The 13,198-nt window shown below is 28.0% G+C and overlaps 5 non-coding genes across 5 annotated transcripts; all 5 read right to left on the bottom strand.

Annotated features, from left to right (window-relative positions):
- Positions 1–3,836: 3,836 nt before the first annotated feature.
- N0V89_012712 lies at positions 3,837–3,909 on the bottom strand. Its single transcript has one exon. It is a non-coding gene; the product is annotated as a tRNA-Asp (tRNA).
- An 80-nt stretch (positions 3,910–3,989) lies between these two features.
- On the bottom strand, positions 3,990–4,061 carry N0V89_012711. The gene has a single exon. It is a non-coding gene; the product is annotated as a tRNA-Lys (tRNA).
- A 27-nt stretch (positions 4,062–4,088) lies between these two features.
- On the bottom strand, positions 4,089–4,161 carry N0V89_012710. Its single transcript has one exon. It is a non-coding gene; the product is annotated as a tRNA-Val (tRNA).
- Positions 4,162–5,207: 1,046 nt separating this feature from the next.
- Positions 5,208–5,278, bottom strand: N0V89_012709. The gene has a single exon. It is a non-coding gene; the product is annotated as a tRNA-Asn (tRNA).
- A 2,325-nt stretch (positions 5,279–7,603) lies between these two features.
- N0V89_012708 lies at positions 7,604–7,674 on the bottom strand. Its single transcript has one exon. It is a non-coding gene; the product is annotated as a tRNA-Arg (tRNA).
- Positions 7,675–13,198: the final 5,524 nt, after the last annotated feature.

Raw genomic sequence — 13,198 nt, 5'->3', positions numbered from 1 at the left:
ACATCATTTAAATGCCAAGGTATTTCGCTACCTTAGGACCCTTATAGGTAAGGCCGCCATTAAATGGGGGGTTCCTTCAAAACCTAAACTATTTTAGTCGTCTAAGAAAATCCGTTAACCAGCCATCATTGGGCAGATAGCGCACTCTATACATTGATTTACATCTTACGCAAAGTGCTGTGTTTTAATTAAACAGTCGTGCAACACCATTCTATGTCTCCTCTTCCTATCCTGATATTAATCAGTAGGAATGGCACACCTTCTCCCTCAGTTACGGTGTCAATTTGCCGAGTTCCTTAATGGTTGTTAGCTCAAACGCCTTCGTATTCTCTACTAGCTTACTTGTGGTAGTTTTTAGGTACGGTTTTTTTTCTTAATCTTAAATTGAGCTATAGTTTATTTCCTAAGAAAAAAAATGCAAAAAAATATTTTAATACTTTTATAGTTTTTTCTCTTTTCGCCCTCGGAATTCATATAATTCCTTCAGAAGTATGTTTTTTTTCCAGAACATTTTACTCTAGTTTATGTTGTCAAAACATTTCCTTTTTCCTCATCACTTTACCCTTTAGGTTAAATTTAGAGACCGATTTAATCCAAGTTCAGCCCTTATAGGGATCATTCTCCTCGACTAACCCATAAGCTTAAGGCGAGAGATTACTCTTTTTTCGTTACTCATGTCAGCATTCTCACTTGGGATATTTTATTGTAATTTACTGTTTATGCAGCCAAGCAAACTTTCATCTATATATACAACGTTCATCCTACTCGATAATAAATCTACAGGTGTTGTTTGATTTTGCAAAGAGTAATTGCTATCTGTGTTTTTATTGAACTCATGGTACCTTCCTCTTATATAGATATACCTAGCATCTGTTTGCAATACTAATTTACCCAACGTTCCGCTACCCCATAAATAATACTTAAATAACTTTAAGTATATTAAAATAGGCTTAACTTATTCCTATCTTTAATGATGGATCCTGCTTAAGCCTAATAATATTCTTATGGACAAGGTGTCGGTGTTTTGTTTTAGATCCGTTATATCTTCGGCGCTTTTAACTTTTAAGGTTAACTAATTAACCTTTTGAACCAGTGCTCTGTTACGAGGTCTTTAAAAATGGCCGCTTCTAAGCCTATTTCCTGGTTGTATAGTTTAAATACTTCCTTACTTTCACTTAACAAAAACTTTGGAACCTTAAACACTTGTTCTGGGCTGTTTCCTTTGACATACAACCTTATCGTTAAATGTCTGATAGTTCAACATTCATCATTGCCCTTCCGAGAGCAAATCCTCGCGAATAGAGTCTTCACGACCCCCCCATATGCACAGGGCATTACAATCCTAAAGAGGGTATATAACCCCAAAGGGTAATAAAATCCTCCGAAAAATAATGCACAATTGTCCGAGATCACAGTTCTGTACCTGCTATGATGTAATTAAACCACATACTTACATATGTTTCGCGGAAAACCAGCTATAGTAGTCAGGATTGTCTTTCACTAACTTACCACAGTTCTTTGGATATCTTTACAACGATAACCCATTCGGCCTTTTATATGCCTGACCATGGTAAGATCACTACTCTTCGGGTCTCTATTTAGATACTAATTCATTAATTAATAATTGGATTATCTAGGCAAATTATATAATATTAACGTCTAATCTTAGAAAACAATATTAGCTTTCTATATTAGAGTTTTATGTTTTATTTTTAGTTACTTGCTTGCATCTAATTAGAACTTGCTGACCCATTATACAAAAGGTACGCTCTCATATGTTTATTAAACTTACCTTGAGCTGCTTATAAGACTACAATTTATTTCTGGTTTCCTTCACAGTACTTTACTCTATCGCTTGTATATTATATTAAGGCTTAGAGGAAGGTTCCCCTTTATTCAAACAGATTAACCCATTTTACTTGCAGCCTATTATCTAGTTTCATTCACACTACTCATAGAATCTCGTTTGATTTATTTTCCTGAAGCTACTAAGATACTTCAATTCACTCCGTTTCAGTCGAAAAATTTAGCCATTGGGTCTTTTGAATTATACCCAAGTTTTATTTAATATACAGCTTTTAAGCTCTCTAATAGTCTCTTTATATACTTGCCATAAAATTACCTCTTAAAATATATAACAAATATTTTTAAGAGTTTAAAATTATGAAATAATACATTACATATCAAATACATTACTTATAAAAACATCCTATTTATAAAAACATCCTATTTATAAAAACATCCTATTTATAAAAACATCATACCTTAAAAACACCATATATTTATAAAAACATCCTATATTTATAAAAACATCGTATACCCTATAACTAGTAACAGTAAAGCTGCATGGGGTTTTCTCGTCTATTTATCTCCTTTTCTGGATTACCTTCAGACGTCGGTAAACAATATGAATGTAAACATACTCTACTGATATAACAACCAGAGTAAAGGTGTTTCAATTATGTATAGCAACTACCTTATTGACTAGAACCTATTAAACTATATTTTTATAAAAACATCCTATATCTATATAAACATCTATTTATATAAAAAAATACATTACAGAGAATATCCGATTCGAACGGATGTGGTTTTTCAACCAAATAAGTTTCAAGCTTATCACTATAAACCACTCAGTCAATTCTCTATTAATTTATAAAGCTTATGTTTCAATGTATAATCCTAGTTTTATAAGTAACTGTAAACTCTATAAGTTAACTTTAATAATTGATTAATTAAATTAACGGAGTACTTGTTTTTAAATATCTTTAAGGCCAGTTGTTACTAGTGAACATATTTATAAACATATATATAATTTTTGGTAAACAATATAAATGTTATTTAGAGTAAAAAATATATTAAAACATAAAATATATTTTTCACCCTTAAAGTGCGTACAAGACTCGAACTTGTAAGAACATGTCCGTAGCATGTCATTATACCAATTTAACTAACGCACTGATTGATTCCTCAACGAATTGAACGTCGATCACATCCTTATCAAAAATGCGCTGGAACCTTAATTATATAAATAATAACATAATAAAAATTAATAGAATATCCTTAAAAAAATACAACAACTTAAAATGAGATTTAAAACATTTTTATAAAAAAATTATTAAATTCAAATAAGTGGTATTATAAATTCGAATAAGTGATATTATAAATCTAAATTTATAAACAATATAAGAATATTATCTAGTAATTAATATTTATACTATAAAAATAGTTTTTATAAAATAAATAATCTTAAAATATCATTATATTTATAACAAGAGCATCCAGACTTGAACTGGAAATTTGAAGTTTGAAGCTTCCTATTTTACCAATTAAACTATACTCTTTTTAATAAAATTTCTAACACCATATAATGTAACTAAGGAAGTGTCATAAACTTAAAAATATATTTATCTAAGTTAAACTGTATACCATAAACTATATCAAGTTCAATGTTCTTTTTTTTTAATATATAAGTTAGCATAGTTAAATAATTTTATGATAATTTGGTTATTATATATAAATTTAGCTATTTATATAGACATAGTAGTTTTTACCCTTTCCGGAAAAGAGTGGATTTGAACCACCAGGTGTTAAACACAATATTTAGCAAATATCTCGCCTTACCAATAGCAACTTTTCCTTTCCTGCGGGTACCCCCTTAGGGTTCCTAAAGGAACCCTACAAGGGTAGTTATAAATATAGTCTTGTTAAATGTTTTATATTTTTAAATTAAATATAATCTTAAAATCAAATACTATGTTATAATAGAATACAATGTTAGAATCAAATACTATGCTATAATAGAATAAAATGTTAGAATCAAATACAATAAAATACGAGTTAGACCGGACTCGAACCAGCACCTCCTTTCGTGACAAGAAAAGCCTCTACCAATTAAGTTACTAACTCTACGGCTAACCGAATTCGAATCGGTATAAATCGTTTGGAAGACGACAAGTTTACCATTAACCTATAGCCGTATATATTCACAAGATCTAAGGGACTTGAACCCTTATAATAATGATTAAAAGTCATACGCTTTACCATTAAGCTAAGATCTCTTTATATCTACCCACGGCTGTGGGTGGTAAGAAATAAGTGATTCGAACACTTAACCTGCCGCGTGTAAAACGGATGCTCTACCAATTGAGCTAATTTCTTTTTTTTATGTATAAAAATATATATATTATAATATGATTACAATGAATTCTTTTTTTCTTTCAAAGTTATAACTATACAACCCACCATCGCTAATAATAGTATAATAGAAGTAATTATTAATCATATAGAATAATTACCATATAATATGTTTCCTATACTTGTTATATGAGAAGTTTCTGCTAAATATCCGTCTCATGATACAGATGTTACATTCGTTAATTTTTTTTTTATACTAAAATTATAGAATAAACCATTAGTCATCACCATGTAAGGTAAAACATTATTAACAAAATAATTAAAAAAACTACCTAATAATATAGCTAAGGGTATACTATTAATACTGTCTATTAGCAATTCAGATATTCTTACATTTATTAACATCAATATAAATAAAAATAAAATAGATACAGCTCCAATATACACTAACAAGTAAGCTATTCCTATAAAATTTAGTCCTGTTAAAATTAAATAACCAGAGATAGATAAAAATAAACCTATTAAAAATAAAACAGATACAATAGGATTTTTACTTATAATAACTAATATACCGAATAATATGGCAATTATGTGTAACAAATCTAAATTATATACACTATAACCATTAAATGTAGTTTCATTAACTATATACAACATATAAAATTGTTAATTACCAGTTTCATGACCATTCTTAGACACCTATTACATTTCTAATCACTAGACTACATTTCTAATCGCTTTATTCCACTTAAAAATTCTTATATTACGCTTAAACAATTCTGATATCACGCTTAAACAAAAAATCCTAAAATGAAAGTTATGACTATTTCAGCCCATAATGCAAAAAAACTAAAAATGATAGTTATGACTATAGCTAAGAAATAATGTAATAGGTAAATAAAATTCTTGTAAATGTTTGAAAAGTAAATAACAAGTTTATATAAAATTGTAAGAAATGTTTGAAACTAAAATATAGGGGGGTAATTTAAGGGTATTGGATATAGACTATTTACTTTTAATTCGCTAATACCACAAGCCCTTAAAATAAATCGAGCCCTTAAAATAAATCGAGCCCTTAAAATGAATCGAACATTTATCAGAATATTAACAGTATTCTGCTCTACCGTTGAGCTATAAAGGCTATTAATTAAAATATTATACCCAAATATCTAGAAAGCTATTTTACCCTAAGGAATGATATCACTTTGGCTAGGAGACAAGAGATTCGAACTCTTAAAAGCACAAAACTATTGAGTTTACAGCTCAACCCTTCTTACCAATAAAGGAACTCTCCTTTATATTATGTTTTAAATACTTTTTAATATTTTTTTTAGTTTTTACGGTTGTCTTCGTTTTTCAACCGTTTAACTGTCCGGTCACTTTTCAACCGTTTTTACTGCTCAGTAGTTGTTTTTTTGCTTTAAAAGTAATAGTATTAGATAAAAATCTATTTTAATAAGAACACTTAAAAATCTATTTTAATAAGAACACTTAAAAAGCATATTAAAATCACAAAGTAAACAATATATGAGCCTGGCTATGGATTTGAACCATATAAATAAAATCATATTTATGCCTTTTACACAGGCTTTTTTTGGGTGTATCGTTAATATTAATTAATCCCGGGCTAGTTCCCCAACCCGAACCGTATTTCGACTTAACACCAATTAGAGTCACGCATACGAAGATTCTTCTGTCAAAAGATCTAAACCCATAAATTTAGAATACCAAACAACAGCCACCAAACTTATTGCGCATACTCCTTTCAGCGCCTGACGAGTGGTTAGTACCTATCTGAGATAAGATTCACCGTGATGTGATTACTCACGATTACTAGTAATTCCTTTTTCATGCAGTCGAATTTCAGACTACAATCCATACTTTATCCTGTTTTGGGGATAGCTCCAATTCGCATTATTGCATCCCTTTGTAAAGGTACATGTGGCACGTCTATAGCCCACAATATTAAGGCCATGATGACTTGTCTTAGTCCCTGTTATCACATCCAATTGTAGGTGGAGAGCTGTCTTATTGTATTAAATAAAACAAGGGTTTACGTTAATTTAATGGACCTAACCAAATCTCACGACATTAACTGAAGACAGCCATGCAACGCATGTGGTCTAAACCTTAGGTTTACATATAAAGTAAACCTCTTTTTTTTAGATCATTCAAATTGTGGTAAGGTTATTCGAGGATCATCGAATTAAATAACATACTTCACTACTGGTTTCAGAAACGGTCTAATGATTTCAGTTCCTGCGTTGCCACATTACTCTTGAGGTGGAGTGCTTCCACTTTCATTTATAGTTCAGCCTAAGGCTAACCTATGGCACTCATCATTGTCTGCCCAGGCTACGGGGTATCTAATCCTCTTCACTTTCTGAGCCTTCGTCCCTCAACGTCAGTTATAGTACTTTTTATTAAGAATTTTTAGAGTAAAATTTCTTATTCTTAGATTGAACTTTTTGATTGTTGTTGATTTTTGTTTCAATTTTTAAGCACTTGTACATAGAGGTTTGCCTTCGCCGTTATCAGTCTTATTAGTATTAGCCGATTTCATCTGTACTCCAATAATTCTGACATTTTCCTCTCACATATCAAACTCAAGTGTGGCAGGTACTTTTATAAGCCTTTGCACACCGTCTAGGTACCCTATATACCTGTTAAAGATGACTAACACTCGTCTCCTTGTCTTACCGCGGCTGCTGGCACAAGATTTGGCCGAGACCTATAGATATAAAGTTTTCATTATAAGCTTTATCCAGAATTTTATAAGACCTAGTCAAGCAAGTTAATAAACCATTTATATTAACTCTCATTCCTGCAAGTTGCTGGTTCAGCCGTTAGGCCATTGACCAAAATTCCTCACTGCTGTACTATACGCACTGGGGTTTTTTCAGACCCAGTGTTCAATAGACCTCTCAGTCTTGACTACGGACATAAGCTAAATATGACATTACCATACTTACTACTTATCCGATGGTTATTAATAATCAACTAAGAGCGAAATACTTTTTCTTTCAAAAACATTTTATTATTATCTATTAACCTATCAACATAACCTTCAATTTAGCAGGGTATTTGGGGTGGTTAGAGGTTAGATTTAGTATTAATATATAAAAACAAACTGTTAGTATAAGGGATTTATTTTGCCTTACTCTTAGGTAGCCATAACACCACTTACTCACCTGTACACCACTTCAATATACATAATTTTAACAAATTAAATATTGACGTTCGATTAGCATGTGTCAAGCATTTGCATAGCGTTCAATCAGAGCCATCATCAAACTCAAATAAAAAATTGTTTTAAGTAATTCTTATATAAGAATCAAACCTCTACGGAGGTATTATAGATAACAAGTTTTTTATGTTATTTTTTTATAAACTACCGTTAAACTAATAGAATTATGTAAGATAATTGTTATAAAAATACGTTATCAATTTTTTTTTTTTTAGAAATATTCTTATCTAAGACTCGAACTTAGATTCAGATATTAGAAGTATCTTGTTCTACCATTAAACTAATAAGAATTTATTGATGTAATAAATGTTTTTTTTTTTTAAATAAAATATTACAATGGGTTGTAATTTTAAATCTAAGAGTTACATTTACATTACTATGTATTAATATATATACCACTTAAATGTATTAATCTATCCATATTATTAGATTACTGTATAATTAAATATTATTACTATCCATTAATCTATACGTTACTGTATATTATGTATAGATAAATAATCTATTGAGGTAAATAACATATAGAGATAACATTTATAGACAAATAACATATTTGATAATAATAAATAACATACTCAGTAATTATAAATAACATATAGGGTATTGATAAATAAGATATTCGGTAATAATAAATAATATATCTGGTAACGATAAATAACTATATTAAGAATCCATTTTATAAAACTAGATATTTAAATAAATTTATTATGCAATAATATCGTTTTAATATAGAATTTATATCATATAAATAGGACTAATTGTATATAATTATTTATAACCTATACATTATATTAATAACTATACATGATATTTATAGCCTATTAATAGTATTAATGGTATACGGTTGTTATCTGGCCTTATATAGGTTAAGACTATCTCTTACTATTACAGGTTATGGTTATAGTTAAAAATAATAATGATACTATTTATACGGCCTTCTACATATTATGTTACATGCTATTCATTATTTCGTTAATACATTTATTTTGTTGTTCGTCGTTATCTTACTTCAACGTTATTTTACTTTCGTTTTAACTTTGCGATTTTACCTAAGTGTTGTTTTACTTCGGTTTTATAAACTAAAATACTACATTTTTATTACTCCCCTTACACCCCACCCATGGATATAATTATATAATTAAATTTAATTTTTTTTTTTTAATTTATAAAAATGTTTTAAAATGTTGTTTTCTTAAATCAAATAGATTTTATGTACCACGTAGAACTACCTATTACATCTTTATTTATGGTATTAATTACAGATACTTAGTTTAACTGTATATTATTACCTGTTTAAAGATTTTTTATATAATGAACTAAAATTAGTTTTTAACGGTTAAATTGCTATTAGCTATTTTATTTTGTTCTAATGAGAAATTACTTTAGAATATTTGCAACGTAAAGGTTTTAACTTACTTAAGCGCAAAGAGAGTGAATCTACTAATGTATAGTAAGGTTTTTTGTAAACTGGATTTAGAATAAGCATATCTTTATAGAAAGTTTTAATATCCAAAATTATTTACCCTATTGTTCACAAAGTAAGTCTATCTAATGAACTAGTACTTGCTTTATAAAAGGATCAAGAAAAGTAATGTATCGTTAATATGCTTTCTATAAAGATATGCTTATATAAATAAGAGATTTAATTATCTCGTTTATTTTAAAATTGGACATTTTTTCTACTTCGTCCTAAACTATACTTATAATTATTAATATATTTAATGTTAAATATATTTAAAACAAAAAAAACACTTTTAATGACTTATCGTTAAAACCTAATTACAAGGATGATTCTATAAATAACGAAAAAAATCTTGAAATACAAACTAAAATTCAGAAAGAGGAATATAATAATATTATATATTATCCATCATCCAGTAAAGAATGATTTAGCAGTGTATATAGCTACAACAAAGCATATATTAAACCATTAGTAGTTTTTGACCTTATATCAAACAAACTATTTTCAAGTTATTTTAATATGTTCCGAGATAAAATAAAAATACTTTTTAAACGTAGACGTGATAACAAGAGTCGTTATTCCGCTAATAAAATATATATAAGTAGAGCTGAATTAAAACATACTAATACTAAACTACTTATTATACTTTCTACGTATAATAAACAAAAATCAACCTTATTAAGGTGAACCAGGAAAATTATATATTTTTTAAAGAATGTATAAAATATTTGTTGATTTAAAGGATAGGTATGTAGTGGAACATAGACGTTTCTTTACTAGATTCTTAAAAAGTATGACAGGTAAATCTAGAATAATTATAGTAGAAAAACTTCTAAAAAATAGAAAAATTAAGCTAGAAAGATATATACCTGCTCAGATAAACAGACTAAATCATAAATGAAATTATGTTTTTAAAAGAAAATTCTTTTTATTTATAAAATGAAATATGCCTTTCTTAAAAAAAAAAATAATAATATTTTAACTAATTTTCTACTAAATCTTAAGAATAAAAAGTTATACAAAGTCCCTGCATATAGTAGATGACTTTTAAAAAATAATTTTAGAGTAGTAAAAATGTTATTTAAAAATACAAGATTAATTAGCTTTAATAAATCTAAATTTAATAACTTTGTTTTAAACTTAAGGAATTTAGGTTTAACTAGTTTATTAGAAAAAATATATGGTAAAAAAGTAGAAATTAAATTAGTTGACTTAAAGTCAATTCATTTAAATAGTGATGTTTTTTCATCAGCTGTAGCTCTAAAATTAAGAGATAGACAAAATAAAGCGGTTAGAGTGTTAAGAAAGGCTATATTACAAATGGTAAGAATTCCTGATTTTCATACACTTATAACATTTGATGATAGTATTCAAACTATGAATAAAAATAACATTGTAAATACTATTAAACAACAAATTGTAAGCGGTGTTAGATTTGAAGCATCAGGTAGGCTTACAAGGCGTTTAACTGCCATGAGATCTGTATTTAAATACAGATACCTAGGTAGTTTAAAAACATACGTTCATCTTTTAACAACAACCCCTCGACATTACTAAGAGGTTATGCGAAAGCTAATTCTCAATACACACTTATAAACAGTAAGACTAGAAATGGTACTTTTGGCTTAAAAGGATGAGTAAGCAGTCACTAGTAACTATTATACTTAAACTTAGGTGTGCTCATTAAATGATCGTGCTCATCCAATTATCGTGCTAGATTTAATTAGCTCTATAAAATGGGGTATGTTGCATAGGGTTATGCATTTTGATTGCAGATCATAAATATAAGGTTCAACTCCTTCATATCTCTTATAATGGAAACTTATTAGTAAAACCGTTAATTTTTACAAATAAATATTTAAAGGGTTTTGTTTAAAAGACTAACCCTCTAATTTATTTATTTATTTTTTAGAATATTTTACTAAGTATACAACTTTCTAATGTATTCTAAAAGATTTAGGTGGCTTAAAAAAAAAAAAAAACGAACAGTGCAGTAAAAGAGACTTTTATATTTTTTAAAAAAGTATAGAGAACTTCTTTTTAAAAAGTAAAGAGAACTTCTCTTTTTTTAAAATCTAAATTACACTGAACTTTAGATGAAGTATGACCTATTCCTCCGAAGTTATTAATAATAAGGTTATCTTAAGTGATAAGTCTTTATACAAAAACTTACATGTAAAAACATCTGGTATTAGTATGTGATTTGAAAGATGATTTATCTTCAAATGCTAAAGATATTGGTGTATTATATTTAATATATGCATTATTTTCTGGATTAGTAGGTACTGCATTTTCTGTATTGATCAGATTAGAGTTGTCTGGACCAGGTGTACAATTTATTGCGGATAATCAATTATATAATAGTATTATTACTGCTCATGCTATAATTATGATATTCTTTATGGTTATGCCAGCTTTAATAGGAGGGTTTGGTAACTTCCTTCTTCCATTAGGTCTAGGAGGTCCTGATATGGGATTCCCTAGACTTAATAATATAAGTTACTTAAGTTTAATACCTAGTATTGTGTTATTCTTATTTGCAGGTGGAATAGAAAACGGGGTAGGAACAGGGTGAACTTTTAATATGGAGTACTCCGATCAGATGACAGTGCTAGGAGTAATTAAACTTTTTTCGATGCGTGAATACCCCCTACTATTTAACGGATTAAGCTACTCATGATTGTTTAAATCGTATGTAACAACGCTTATGACTCGGCAATACGCCTGGGTAGCAAAAAAGATTTTTTACCTATCAGAGACTTAACAAAGAGTATCTTGTAGAGAACAAAAAAGAATGCTTTGGACAACGGTTGGTAGAAACAACAGATGGAGAAGGTACTTTTTATTTCTATAAAAAAAATAGTACATGAGTATTACATTACAAAATAGCTCAATCTAAATATAATTTAACAGCTTTATACTATATTAAAACTAACTTAGGTATAGGAACCATCGTGAAAGGCAATGGTAAAGCACTATTAATAAGAGATAGAACAAGATTGAATGATGTAATATTTCTTAAACATTATCATACTAAAATAAATACTTTTAGTGGAAATAAATGTTTCTTAACTGATTGAATAATACCAACCTCATCTATTACAGTTAAATTTTTCTTTTTTTGAGTTACTAGGATTATTATCCATAAGGTATTCCGAGGACTATACAAAAACAACTCTGGCTTTTTTACTATCTATTAAATAAATTTAAATTATATAATTATTTAATTATATTATTACCTTTGTTTACTCTATCTATGTAAATATAGATAAAATTATTTTAACTTATAATGGGTTGTGCTTTTTATAATTTTTGGTTTACTTACAGAAGACCCATTTTCATACTATGAAACTTTATGGTTATTATATAGTGTAACTATGCTTAAGAATTATCTAAAATTAACTAAAAATGTTTTATGTAATAATCCTACTATAAAAACATTTTTAATCCTTTTCCTGGATTATGTACAAGTATTTCTATTAGGTAAAATATTAATAAGTATTATAACTAATATTCTATCTTTTTTAAAAAATGTATTAGGATACATACTTAAAACCAATTCTCCGGATAATAATAATCCAGAAAATAATAATCCAGAAAATAATAATCCTCATAGCCATAATAATGAAGATAACAATAATGGTAAAGGTCCTAATAACCATAGTAATATTTTAACAAAAGAAGAAAGTGATAGCGAGGAGGATGACAGGGAAGAGGCTCATTGTTCTACTTATATTGATAAAAACACTTTATCACAATATGGTGAAGGAGTAGAAACAAGTTATGACTATAAGAATAGGAAGATTTCTAAGATTTATTGAAAAAATGTGTTTGTAGATGGTAAATTAAAGAAACAAATTGAAAAAACGGAGTATTATAACAAAAAAGGTGTGCTTTATAATTCTGTTAAATTAAAAGATGGTATTGAACAAGCTACCTATAAGCATAAAAAAAGTTATATATATAGGTAAACTTTAGCTTTTTTCTATAGCATTTTACAGATTAACATCTAATAATAAAACTATTTATCTAAAAAAGATAGAATAGTTCATAATTAAAAGTTATACTTTTAAAATCCTATAGAAGATAATTATTACTACTATTACTGTTCAAAACTTGTTTTTATAAGATAAAGGTATAGTCCGAACAATGCACAAAAACATTGCGTGTAAGGATAGTTGTACATACTACTATGAGCTTACCCACATTATTGATACCCTCCGTTATCAGGTATACAGAGTCATAGTGGTCCAAGTGTTGATTTAGCTATCTTTGGATTACATTTATCTGGTATATCTAGTTTACTAGGAGCTATGAACTTTATGACAACAACATTTAATATGAGAAGTCCT

Source organism: Didymosphaeria variabile (genome assembly GCF_027946475.1).
Source record: "Didymosphaeria variabile strain IMI 356815 chromosome Unknown scaffold_11, whole genome shotgun sequence".
Lineage (NCBI taxonomy): Eukaryota > Fungi > Ascomycota > Dothideomycetes > Pleosporales > Didymosphaeriaceae > Didymosphaeria > Didymosphaeria variabile.
The sequence above is the reverse complement of the archived record's forward strand: the minus strand, read 5'-3'. Positions and strand labels throughout refer to the sequence as shown.